Source organism: Citrus clementina, unplaced genomic scaffold, assembly GCF_000493195.1.
Source record: "Citrus clementina cultivar Clemenules unplaced genomic scaffold, Citrus_clementina_v1.0 scaffold_2, whole genome shotgun sequence".
Taxonomy (NCBI): domain Eukaryota; kingdom Viridiplantae; phylum Streptophyta; class Magnoliopsida; order Sapindales; family Rutaceae; genus Citrus; species Citrus x clementina.
Window position 1 is genome coordinate 19,224,326 of NW_006262688.1, and position 13,857 is coordinate 19,238,182.

Genomic DNA, 13,857 nt, shown 5'->3' on the forward strand with positions numbered 1-13,857 from the left:
TTGTTTTCTTTTCTTCAATTTCCTTTTGTCGTTCTTTGTGCCCTCTTAATTCCTTTCTTTGTTTAGTGTGCTGGTTTGTCATATTTGGTGTGCCACCTGGGTTTTTCTTGATTTTGTTTATTTAGTTCAATAAAGAATTGAAAGAGAGAATTAAGTTTGGTAAAAGGCAAAAGTTTGTGAGATCATTAGAGGATAAAAGCCAATTTGTGTGATAAACACGTGAGGGAGTGTTGTGAGGTCTTTTTGCTAACATTCTTTTTAGATAACAAATATGTCAAAAGATCAAGAAGCTATAGACCAATCAACCATGCAACAACAATTTGAGCACATGAATATGATGTTTGGAGAGATCCGTGACAAATTAGAGAGGTAAGACACTGTCATTTCCAATCAATAGCTCCTAATGTAAGAAGTAATCAAGGGCGTGATGCCATAAGAGAAGAAGATTGTGATGACCTAGATACTTTTGATGACCAGGCCACCGTTGACATGTGTGGAAGAGATAATAGAAGGGAAGGACATACAGATCGTGATTTGGGGAGTATCAAATTGAAAATTCCTTCTTTCCAAGGTAAAAATGATCCGGAAGCTTATTTGGAGTGGGAAAAAAAAGGTGGAGCTAGTATTTGATTACCACAACTACTTTGAGGAGAAAAAGGTAAAACTAGCTATTGTTGAATTTATGGATTATGCTATTATTTAGTGGGATCAGCTTGTTTTGAGTAGGAGACAAAATTGTGAAAGACCTATAGCACTTGGGAGGAGATGAAGGTCATCATGAGGAGGAGATTTGTTCCTAGTCATTATTATAGGGAGCTGCACCAAAGACTTCAAAGTCTTACTCAAGGATCTAGAAGTGTAGAAGATTATCACAGGGAGATGGAAATAATCATGATTCTAGCCAACATTGAAGAAGAACGAGAGGCCACTATGGCCAGATTTTTACATGGTTTAAATCAAGATATTGCTAATGTGGTTGACTTGAGTTGGAAGACATGGTTCACATGGCCATGAAAGTGGAACGAAAACTAAAAAGAAAGGTTGATCTTCCTCATGGAAGTTAAAATGGAGCAAAGATGAAAAGGCTGTTTCAAAGCATAAGATTGAGCCATTGAAGGATCATAAAGAGCGAGGCAACTAAAGTAAAGGTAAATATGATTTCCAACACTCTAATAAATCTGATTTCCAACACTCTAGAAATAGAGATATTAAGTGTTTTAAATGTTTTGGGACAGGTCATGTCGCATCTCAATGCCCAAATAAGAGAGCATTGATCTTGAGGGATGATGGTGATGTTGAAACCGAGAGTGAATCAGATGATGATCCTATGCCACCTTTGAAGGATGCTAATGATGGTGTTGAGTATCTTGTTGATGGTAAATTGATGGTTGTTAGGTGTGCTCTCAACATGCAAGCAAGAGAAGATGCAGAGGTACAAAATGATAACATCTTTCATACTAGATGCCACATCAAAGATGAGGTATGTAGTATGATAATTGATAGTGCAAGTTGTACTAATGTACCTAGCACTAGTTTAGTTGAAACATTGAATTTGAAAACTTTGAAACATCCTAGGCCATATAAGCTATAATGGTTGAATGATTGTGGGGAAGTTAAAGTAAATAAACAAGTGCTAGTTTTATTCTCTATTAGGAGATATAAGGATGAGGTTGTATGTGATGTAGTACCCATGCATGCTGCACACATTCTTTTGGGGAGACCTTGGCAATATGATGGGCGTGTGATACATTATGGTTACTTAAATAGATATTCTTTTGTAATGAATAAAAAGCAAATCACTCTTGTACCTTTAACACCTAGACAAGTGTATGAGGATCAAATGTCAATACGAAAAGAGAGTGAGAGTACAAAAGAAAGAGAGATTGAGAGAAAAACAAGTGGAAAGATAGAAAAAAAAAGAGAATATTGTTGAGAGAAAAGAGAGGCCGCAAGTGAATCTGTTTGCAAAAGAGAGTGAGATTAAAAGGGCTTTCTCTTCAAAACAGCCTATCATTGTACTTTTGTGCAAAGAGGCTTGTTTACATACTAATGAGCTTAACACTTCTTTGCCTAGTGCTATTGTGACTCTTTTGCAGAACTTTAATGATGTGTTTCCAAATGAAGTTCCTAATAGTTTGCCACATATTAGGGGAATTGAGCATCAAATAGACTTTATCCCTTGAGGTAATATTCCTAATAGGCCCACATATAGAAGCAACCCCAAGGAGACAAAAGAGCTTCAAAGGCAAGTTGAAGAACTCTTGGCAAAGGGATATGTGAGGGAGAACATGAGTCCATGTGCAGTACTAGCTCTACTAGTGCCCAAAAAAGATGGAACATGGAGGATGTGCATTGACTGTTGTGCAATCAATAAAATCATTGTAAAGTATAGACATCCTATTCCTATAGTTGATGACATGATTGATGAATTGCATGGTTCTTGTGTGTTTAGTAAAATTGATCTTAAAAGTGGATATCATCAAATTAGAATTAGAGAGGGAGATGAGTGGAAAACTGCCGTTAAAACAAAATATGGTATATATGAGTGATTAGTGATGCCATTAGTGATTAGCTGGTGGTGATGCTGGTGTATAACCAAGGGATTGATTTCCTGGGATAGAAATGGATGATTGACGAAATGTGACGGGTCGTGGTTGAGGTTTAGGCTTTGGTTTAGGTTTAGGTGGAGGTGGTAAGGGATTATCTCTGAAAAGAGTATGAGTCATACCAAATAACTTGGAAGGATCATACTGTTTGATGGGGGAAAGCATCGAGGCAAATGGGTGATAAGTTGGACCGATGGAAGGGATAAGAGGTGATGTGGTAAAAAGGGTAGGTGTTATAAACTCTCCAAAACCTTTTTCCCACCAACCTCTCGTGACACTGACCCTGATGAAACCGAAAGCTCATCTGAAGACGACTATATGAAACAACTTCTTTCATGTTAGGATTTAACCGACGTTGCATTTCCTTAGTAGATTTAGCATTTTCATCAAGGTGAATGTAATGCATGCAGTCTACTGGGTTTATACCTTTAATGTCTGCTATGGTCCATCCTAATGCTCCTTTGTGCTCTTTTAAAACATCCAACAACTTAACTTTTTGTTCGTTATTTAGGGATGATGAGATGATTACCGGTAGAGTACTTTCTTCTCCCAAAAATGCATATTCCAGGGTGTTGGGTAATGGTTTGAGCTCGAGTTTCGGTAGTGATTCTAATGATGGGATGAGTTTCTTCTCTGATGGTGCTAGTTGTTCAACTCTTGACTTCTATTTATTAGTGTCCATGGATAGTGCTGAGTCAAGCAGGGCGTTGACCTCATCGACTGATCTGTCATTATCAAAATCCAAACCAAAGTGAGTTAAACATGTTTGTAAAGGGTCATCACTAAGGTTTGAAAGAAATGTGTCATCAACTAATGCTTTAATTAAATCCACATCAACAATTTCATCATCTGCATTGTGAGGTTGTTTGGCAATATTGAAGATGTTCAGTTCCATAGTCATGTTGCCGAAGGACAACTGCTTATTTCCAGTCCTGCATTGAATGTAAGCATCCTCAGTTGCCAAGAAAGGTCGGCCTAGGATAATGGGGATGTGCTTCCTTGAATCCTGTATTGGTTAAGTGTCAATTACAATGAAATCAACAGGAAAATAAAACTTGTCTACCTGGATAAGCACGTCCTCTACAATATCACGAGGTATTTTTGTGGACTGATCTGCAAGCTGCAACACCACTGGAGTTGGGTGTAATTCTCCCAGTCCAAGTTTCACGAATACAGAGTAAGGCAAAAGATTTACACTAGCTCCTAAATCCAACAAAGCATTCTCAATTGTGTGGTTCCCTATGCTACATGAGATAGTGGGGGAGCCTGGGTCTTTGCATTTTAGAGGAATTTTATGTTGGAGTATAGAGCTAACGTTTTCTGTTAAAAATGCCTTCTTTTGAATGTGAATGTTTCTCTTTTTAGTACAAAGGTCTTTAAGAAACTTAGCATAAGATGGAACTTGTTTAATAGCATCAAGCAAAGGGATGTTAACACTTACCTATTTGAAGATTTCAAGAATCTCACCTGTGGATTTTCCCTTCTTTCCTTTAGCTAACCTCTGAGGAAATGGAGCTTTGGGAACATATTCTCGTGGGTTGGTTTCTTCTTTCTCTTCCGATGGTGAGTCCTCAACATTCACAGGTACAATTTGATTTTCTTTTGTCACTGGCATCTCCACTTTGTTGTCGACTTCTTTTCCTTTTCGCAAGGTCATGACTGCTTTGACCTCTCCATGCTACTGTGGTGAACTGGTACTTGCTTCATGCACTCCTTTAGGATTAGACACTGGTTGACTTGGAAACTTGTGTTTCTCAATAGTCATTGCCAATGTCTGAACTGAAGAAGCAAGTTGTCCCACTATCTTCTCAAGGCTTGAAATAGATTGGGCTTGTGAGTTGAAGCCTGCTCGCAATTCATTTCGTAGTCCATCAACGGTGCGGTTCTGTTGCTCAATCGTAGAGTGAGTAACATTCTTGAAATTCTGGAATGTATCCTCCCATGGTCTGGGTTGAGAGTAGTTCTGGTTCTGATTGTATGGTCTAAATGGGGGCTGAGAGGCTTGAGGAATTGGTTGCATTGGTGGAGCTGGAGCTGTTGGTCCATTTTGTTGGAATCCTTGAGACCATGAAAAATTGGGGTGGTCTCTCCATCCAGGGTTATATGTGTTGGAGTATGGGTTATAATTTGATGGTTTTCTCATTACACCTATGGCATTGGCTTGATCTAAGTATGAGTCATGGTCATGTGGTTTTGTTGATTTAGCAGTTGATAACGATGCTATTTGTCGAGAGAGACCTTCAATTATCGCTTTGACTTTTTTAATTTCTGAACTTGACTCTCCAATGTGAACCTCATTTACTCCTTTAATTCTTTTAGTGTTCCTGAGTGACCGACTCCATTGCTGGGAATTATCCGCTTGTCGCTGGAAGAATTTCCAAATCTCTGATGCACTTTTTGACATTAACTCTCCTCCACTTGTTGCCATTAGCCATTCTTTCACATTCAGCAATAATCCCTCCAAAAAGTATTGGCATTGGTGCAATTTCTCGTACCCATGATGTGGACACTTTAAGAGTAGCCCATTGAATCGCTCCCATGTTTCGAAAAACTGCTTGTCTTCTCTCTGGGTAAACTCTGAAATTTCCCTGCGAATAGCATTGGTTTTATGCAGTGGGAAATATTTATTCAAAAATTTCGTTACTATTTGTTTCCATGATGCAATGCTATTAGCAAGCAAAGTATTTAACCATGAACGAGCTCTATCCTTTAAAGAAAATGGGAATAGTCTAAGTTTAATGTCATCATCTGAAAAATTCTCATATCTAAATGTTTGACAAACAGCATGAAAATCATTCAAATGATTATATGGGTCCTCATTTTCTAGGCCATAGAATGTTGGGAGACAATTTAGTACACTAGGTTTTAGTTCAAAACTCCTAGCAGCTACATTTGGGTATCTTATGCATGATGTGCTCAAATTAGCTAAGGGACTGAAGTAGTCCTTAAATGGCCTCTCCTGTGGTGGTGCTTGTTGTTGCAAATCCATTTTATTTTTAACGTGTTTGTGTGTGCGCAGTGTTTTTTCTAATTCAAGGTATATAGGCTCAAGATTAGGTAATAATGACCTTCGACCATGCATGCAAAGAACATAAATGGGAACAAAACAAATAAAAATAAAGAAAAAAGAGAAATTACGGTACTAACGTTATTACGCTATTACAACCTTACTATAAAAATACACAAAAAATATGTGAAATAAATTAACTAAAAAAATTAGTAAGATAAACAAAAATTACAAAGAAGAAAAAAATAACTTGAAAATTAAATTACAGAATTTTAAAGAAGAGAAAAAGAAAAGAAATACTAACCTCTAAATGCAAATTTACTTTTTTCCTTTTTTTTAATAATAAAAAAATACAAGAAAACAAATAAAGGAAATTATTCACAAAAATTAATTTTACGAATTAAAATAACTTACCTCCCTGGCAACGGTGCCAAAAACTTGTTGTGCAAATTTTATTGAACTCGCAAGTACACGAATCTATTGTAGTATAGATCAATGGTGACAAGTGTCGATCCCACGAGGAGGTGGATTTTAATTATATGTAGAATTAATTTTGTATGAGGGTGGTTGGATTTGTGGTGAAAGTGACTTAGATTATCCTAAAATTGGAATTAAAATGGCGAGAATAAATTGAAGAGAAATCTATTGAAATGACGTACTTGGGTATCTGGATCCGTATTAACATGAACCATGGGCTAAATATTCCTTATTAATGCCAATTAAACCATGAGGGGGGAATCCACACCTCATGAACCACACTCTAATCAATATGGTGCTAAGGGCTTATCGTGCCAAATAATAATAACCTTGTACTAGAGAGCCGGTGAAACAAAGGCGGTATCTTGACAAGATTATTATTATTTGTTGACGAGAAATCAAAACATCCACAAAAACTAGAGGGGAAGAGAAAATAAATTTACCAAATAAAACCCATGACACATGTTGAGACTTCACGTTCAACCCAAGCTTGAAAGAAAATTAGCTACTCATAATTGAACTAGGGGCAAAAGGGAATTTATTAAAATACATAGAAAATACAAGATGGAGAGGGAATTACAGAAAATGGAGTCTAAAAATGGATTCAGAGATATCAAATTAGGGGGAGAGCCCCCTTTTTATAGATATATTGAGTAAATCATGGCCATCGGATCGAAAATATTTCGGACGCTCAGGATTGCTCCACATCATCAGTCAACAGTACGCGGTTTGACCACGTGGGTGAACAGTAACACGGTTTGACCTGGCTTGAGCAGTGACGCGGTTTGGTTGAAAATAATCCTGTGTAATGCATGTACCGTACGCGAGATTTTTGGTCCACTAATATGCTGCCACATCATCAATCAACAGTGCATAAGAATTTTAGTCCAACAGGATTGTGACACCTCATCAGTCAATGCCACATCATCAGTCAATGCCACGTCATCGATCCGTCTATGTGAACAGTGTCGTGAACAGTAACGTAGACAGTACCGTACATGTGAACAGTGACATTTTTCCTTTTATGCTCCTCCTAAGGTTTTCGACTGTCTTGAGTTCAAAAGTGATGTCTGTTTTGCCGTCTGATCTCTCGTTCATTGTGAAATGACTATGATGCTCCTAAAATACATAAAATACTTAACTATAATGCAACACACATAATTAAATGACAAGAAGTTTAAATATATAAAAGTAAAGGTGTTAGTAAAACTTGAAGTGTAAAATGAAGATTTTCTCCTTTATAAATATACATTTTCTAACACTCAACAACACCCTTGAACTCCAATCATATATCGAGTAAATATTTATTTTTACCAATAAATATTCCTATTGTATTATAACATTACTAAACTACTTTTTAAGTTTAATATGGTCTCACTATGGGGGCATATACATTATTTAGCACTAAGAAACCCCTATAAGGCAAAAAGAAATGTATTGTTACAAAATGAACACACTCATACATTTTCTGGTTGGTTACAAAAAAATGTTAGAATTATTGCTTAACTAAATACAATATAGGATACAAACTTTTACATCAACAAGATTTTTTTCATGTAACTGATTACTAAACTTTTTAATTTAAATTATAGGTAGCATATGGTAGAGTAAATATTGTGCCAGTTGAGAAATAGTGTGGTCGTTGGCAAACAAACCGCGCTCAAGCGTGGTGAAATAACCTAGCTACCAAATCAATGGCTTTACTTTTGCAACGAAGGACCGAGACAATAATCGTGTAACCCAAAATAGTGGTGTTAGGGTTGTTGCTAACACTCCACAAAATTCAAGCTTAAAAGATAAAAATCCTCATTCTGGAGACATGACTTCTATGGAGTCATTGATGAGATTTGGCAGCTTGATTATCTGATGGGTAAAAAAACACTTTTCAAGTGTGATTGGGTAGATGATAGAGGGGTTAGTGTTGAAAATTTAGGTTTCTTTGTAGGTGATTTAAATTGGATCAGCTATAAATCTGATTGCTTTATTCTGGCTTGTCATGCAAAGCAAGTATTTTATGTAAAGGACCAGCTAGATAATAGTAAATCGATAGTGTGTTTAGTGACTGAAAAAGCTGATAGGTTAAATGGGGAAAGATGTGAAGACTTGCATGAGAAGGTTGACGATGGAATTTATAACAGAAACGATTGTGATGCTATTCTAGTAGATATTGATTTAGAGATTCACTAAATGCATTCTTGTATTTAGTTTCTAGCACCATCTTTTTTACTTTTCCAGTAAGTGATTTATTTATTTTATTATATTCCATTACTATTGTATTAACTTCTTAATTTAATTGATGTGCTTATGTATTTGAATCATTTTTAGGGTTGTAGGAGATATAGTTGAAAATGATGAGTTAACTCTTCCAGAGCTTGAGGGAAGACCAAGAAGAAGAAAACAACAAAAAAGAAAGGCTTGCAGAAAGAGGAATTTAGTAGTGAATGTGTAGTTGAGTACAATTCTTAAGGCGTTCTAGTTGGAAAGGGGAGAAATGATCTCAGGAGTTACATTGGCGTCATCGTACGTGAAACAATTTCAATCTTACTTGATGACTGGAGGTGTGTGCCACTGGAAACCCTGTGCCTTCATTTTCAGGTTCTATTTAATTTTTTTTTTGTATATTTAGCTATCGTGTATAACTTCCATATTTATTTAAACTTGATGCTAATCCATGTCACTGGTTTACATAAAAAGTTCAAGTTTGAGCTTGAAAAGAAAAAGCCAAGTGTTAAAATGGATGGGGGTTGCATCAAGAAACTTTAGATGCGAATTGGCAAATGAATTCGTTCTACCTTACAAGGACGATGTAAAGTCATTGAGGCTGCCTCCTATTGAATATCCTAGCATTAAAAAGGAAGATTAGAAACTTTTCGTTGAAAAAGTTTTTCCTGAGGAACTTTAGGTGTGTTGTTTGTCAATATTACTTGATTTATTTGTTACTGGTTACTAATAATTAGTTGTAATCCTTTTATTCTATATCATACTGTTTGTGTAGGAAAAAAGTAAGAAAGCAAAAGATAATAGAGCAAAGAATGTCTACAAACATCGGTTGGGTAGCACATTATAAGTTATTTAATATAGATATTGCAATATAACCCAACTAATGCATAAAATATAGTAGAATCAATCTTACTTATTTTCTGTCAACCTGTAACAGTAAAAGAAGAGTGGAGTTTCTAAGTGAGAGATTGATCATAGTGAAGCGTGGTTAATGGCACTGGCTAACCGAGATGGCAAATTTGCTCCTGAAGTAACGCAATTGCTGAGAAAATAGTAAGACACTTGTATACTTAATTTTTACGTATTTCAACTAATAACTTGTAGATTTGTAACTATGATTATTATGAACTGCCTTTATAATTGTGATTATTATGAATGCCGATTTCAAATTTCACTATAACTTTATAATTATTACTATAAGGCATATGTGGCAAGTTTTTAAAAATTGGCTCAGGTAGTTAGCCGCTATCTTTAGGTGGTTAGCAGCTAACTTTCTATTTTCCCAGGTAGTTAGCCGCTACCTTCAAGCGGCTAGCCGCTAACTTTTTATCTTCCTAGGCGGTTAGCTGCTACCTTCAGGCGACTAGCCGCTAACATTCTGTCTTCCTAGTCTATAGTTCTAATATTTATATTTTGGCCCCAAAACTTTTAGAAATTATACTATGGCCTAAAAAGTTTTAAATTATTGAAGATAGGTCTATTCCAAAATTTAAAATAATACCTAGTGAAATCAAGGATTGTAAAGCTCTTTCATTTTAGTCCATGTCTTAAAAAACAACCAATTTCATAAAATACTTAACATATAATTATAAAACCTTTGATTTATGAAAAATGATGATTTATTAAGCAAAGTCTTGAGATATTCAAATGCTAAATCATTCATACTTGCAAGATATACAACAATGACATTTCTAGTTCTTATAATCTTATTGCTTTATAACAAAAAATATTGATTCATCTAGAGTCCATACTAGGCTAAAAAAAGAAGGAAAAAGTACCTGAAATTCCAATATCATACCTAAATTTAAGTCAGATTTATTTTCCATTCTTTTATGATATAATTAAATTTGCCTGTTTCTTTATCATCTGAGTGAATTCAAGTCAGATTTATGGTATAATCTATATGAAATAGTTGGTTGCTTTCACTATGACTGTTAGCTTTTGAAACGTCATACAAATTTCTTAATTCAACTTGCAAATTTATAATGTTTTTTTCATCTTTGTTTTGTAGAATGAGCTAAAGAGTCAAGTTAACCAAGGAACATTCTAGTCACATGGGTCAAACGACGTTCTAGGTGAAGCCCTACAGAAGCAGCCAAATAGAAGCAGGGTGCAAGGAGTGAGACAATTCGTTACCCCATCCATGAACTTTCATGTGAGGTACAATTTTCTAACTAAAATATAATAGAATTTACTTTAAGCTAATAAGCTCCCTTAAGTTTTAAAATAAAATAATAATAATAATATAAAATATTTAATTCTAAGTAATGATGACATAAACAATGACATAAGTGATGATGTAAGAGAAATTTGTAGAGATAGTTAGGAATTTTAGAATTTAGTAAGACATTTATGAAGGATAATCTCAATCATTAATCAAGAGTTATGGTGGCAAAATCCTAACCATCTATTAGCCTTAAGAAATCCTATAAATACCCCCTAACCCTTTCATTTTCAATACAACTGTGGAAATTCAATCCTTTTCTATTCTAAGTCATAACATCAACAGTAGAAAAATCAAGTTAGAAAGGTCTAGAGAAGTCAAGGTTAAGAGGTAAATAACACTTCAACCGCAATGTAGGGACAAAATTTCTTTTATACTTAACTTCAACTTTAACTAATTCTTAATCTTGTGATGGCTACTATAATGTGATTGGTTATGATCTAAATTTTTACATGGACGGCTATGCGGCCTATATTATAGTAATTTCTTACTTATCCTTATATGGTCGACTATGTCGCCTAATCTATGATACTTAATTATGTTATGGTTGGCTCTGCCGCCTATGTTAAAGATTGTTGTCCTTAAATAGTGTTGTGTGTTGATTTTGTTGTACATCTAAGAACTTCAAATGTTATGACATAGGTTGCATTGGATGCATGCATTTCATGGATTACTTTATGAAGAAGACGTTTTAAAAAATGAATTTATGGGTGGTTGTACTACTAGGTGACAAATTTTCCAAGGAGGGCAAGCTCTCCAAGCATAGTAAAATGTAAATATTTTGGGGACGGCGATACGTAACGCCCAAAAGATCAACTAATTAGACCCAAGACCATGTTATTTTAAAGAATAAGAATGCTAGCCTTGCATACAACATACCTAGGGCCATTTATATGTAAGAACAAAGTTGTTTTGTATTTTCTAAGTTTCTTTTAAAAACTTAATATGGTCATTTATATGCATAATAATTTATACATGCATCAAAGCGTTATCTTACTGGACATTAGCTCATAAAGTTCTTACATTGTAAGTAACGATGAGTACAGCAAGCTGATGCCAAGTCCTAACCAAGGCGAGGTGCATATGGGCATATCAAACCTTGGGTTTTAAGATGGGCACAACTATGTTTCTATAAATATATATATATATATATATATATATATATATATATATATATATATATCTTTGCTTTATGTAATAATAATGCTTTTGGAAAATATCTGCATGTCTCCTATATTTTGTGAGAAAGTTATGCTTGCTATGTAAAACTTTTTTTTAGAATTCGTATTTATATTAAACAAGTAATGAGGTTTTAAATATTTCCAAATTATTTTTTTTAAAAAAAGTGGTTGTTACATTTCATGTATCAAAGATGTATGAAATGTGAGTTGGCAAGAGAAACAAAGATGTATCAAGAGACTTTTCGATTTATGTATGCTCAACTGGAACACATGAATGCAAGGTTGAATGCCTACAATAATATTGGAGTGAGCAGTTCTAATTTCCCCAAAGGTCAAACCTTCCATTGATGTTCAGATTGAGATTGATCAACAATCCTCTGAAACTCTTGGAAAAAGAAAGGTTAGTAAAATGATACGAACCCCGCCAACAACTGACGCGACCCTAATCAATTTAGTCCCCAAGATCGAATCTAAACCAAGAATTGATTGGAACCTCGACCCAATACTTATTAAAAGCACGAACCTTGGTATGTGAAGATGCCACAATCAATAATGGTATGTCTGATTGATAATTCAAGAGTTTGAATGCCACGGAAATCCGATAAGTTCAAAGAGTTTGTAAAGAACAAAAGAGAATTAACTCTCTCACTAATTGCATAAAAAAAAACTTATCTCCTGTTTATTGGATTCGAGTACATTATATAGGGTTGGTTACAAGAATTTTTGGAAATAAATCCTAACCAAAAATCAAATCAGAATCAGAATCTTCCCTAATAGGAAAGAATCCAAATCAAATTAGAATCCTAATCTAAGTAAATAGGAAAGAATCTAAATCAAATCAAGATCCTAATTGGCTTAAATGCCTTACATCAATTAAATGGAAACTAGGCGATTAAAATATAAATAATTGATTTGTTTCTCTAATAACCTCCTTAAGAAATAGGAAAGTATCTGAAAAAGGAAAATAATATATTTTCCTGCCATAATGTGCAAGCCAACTCCCTATTTCATAGAAGTGATTATTTGGAAACTTCAAGAGGCTAAATCATGTATTTATCATGTGTAATTCCTTCAATGGGCCTCCACGAATTTTATTGGGCCCAAGTTGCTTGAATCAATCCATTAAGTGCTTCTTTGAATTTCTTTGCTCAAGCTCTTGTAACGGGTTCGACGGGAACTTGAGTAGGATTTGAATATGCCTTATCCCATGTGCTTGTGATAAGTTTATTCTTAATCTCATCATTCCCCTCCTCTTGAAGAGGATTTGTCCTCAAATCATCACCTACATTAAAAGGACTCAAATCAGAAACATTAAAAATAGCACTTACATTGTACTCACCAGGCAAATCCAGTTTGTATGCATTGTCATTGATCCATTCCAAAACTTGAAATGGCCCATCCCCTTGCGCATGTGTAACCACACCCAATCGCCGGGTATAAAGACTAGCTTATGTCGCCCTTTGTTGGCTTGTTTAACATATTGCTCAGTTCTCCGCTTTATGTTGAACTTCGCCTTCTCGTGTATATGTTTAACAATTTCAGCCTTTTTCTTGCCATCTAAGTTAACATGCTCAGAAATAGGTAATGGAGTTAAATCCAATGGGGTTAAAGGATTAAAACCATAAACAAATTCAAACGCTGAATACTTAGTGGCAATCTACCTAAGTTTTGTTGTTATTTTTAATGATAGCTCACAATAGAGTAGATAAAGTTCTATTTACAACTTCTGTTTGACCATCAGTTTGAGGGTGACAAGTAGTTGAAAACAATAACTTAGTTCTTAACTTAGCCCATAAGGTTTTCCGAAAGTAACTTAAAACTTAGCATCCCTATCAGAAACAATTGTCCTGGGCATACCATGCAACCTCACAATCTCCTTAACGAATAGGTCAATAATATTAGAAGCATCATTCGTTTTGTGGCATGGAATAAAATGTACCATCTTTGAAAATCTATCTAAAACCACAAAAATTGAGTCTTTCCCTTGTCTAGACCTAGGTAAACCTAGCACAAAATCCATCGAAACATCAGTCCAAGGTGCACTAGTAACATTAGTACAACTTCCTCTATCAATAATCATACTACATACTTTGTCTTGAACATAGCACCTAGTATGGAAAATGTTTTCCCGTTGCACTGCTT

The 13,857-nt window shown here is 35.0% G+C and overlaps 1 non-coding gene across 1 annotated transcript; it reads left to right on the forward strand.

Annotated features, from left to right (window-relative positions):
* The first annotated feature begins 5,098 nt into the window (after window positions 1–5,098).
* Window positions 5,099–5,202, forward strand: LOC112101330. Its single transcript, XR_002907456.1, has one exon. It is a non-coding gene; the product is annotated as a small nucleolar RNA R71 (small nucleolar RNA).
* Window positions 5,203–13,857: the final 8,655 nt, after the last annotated feature.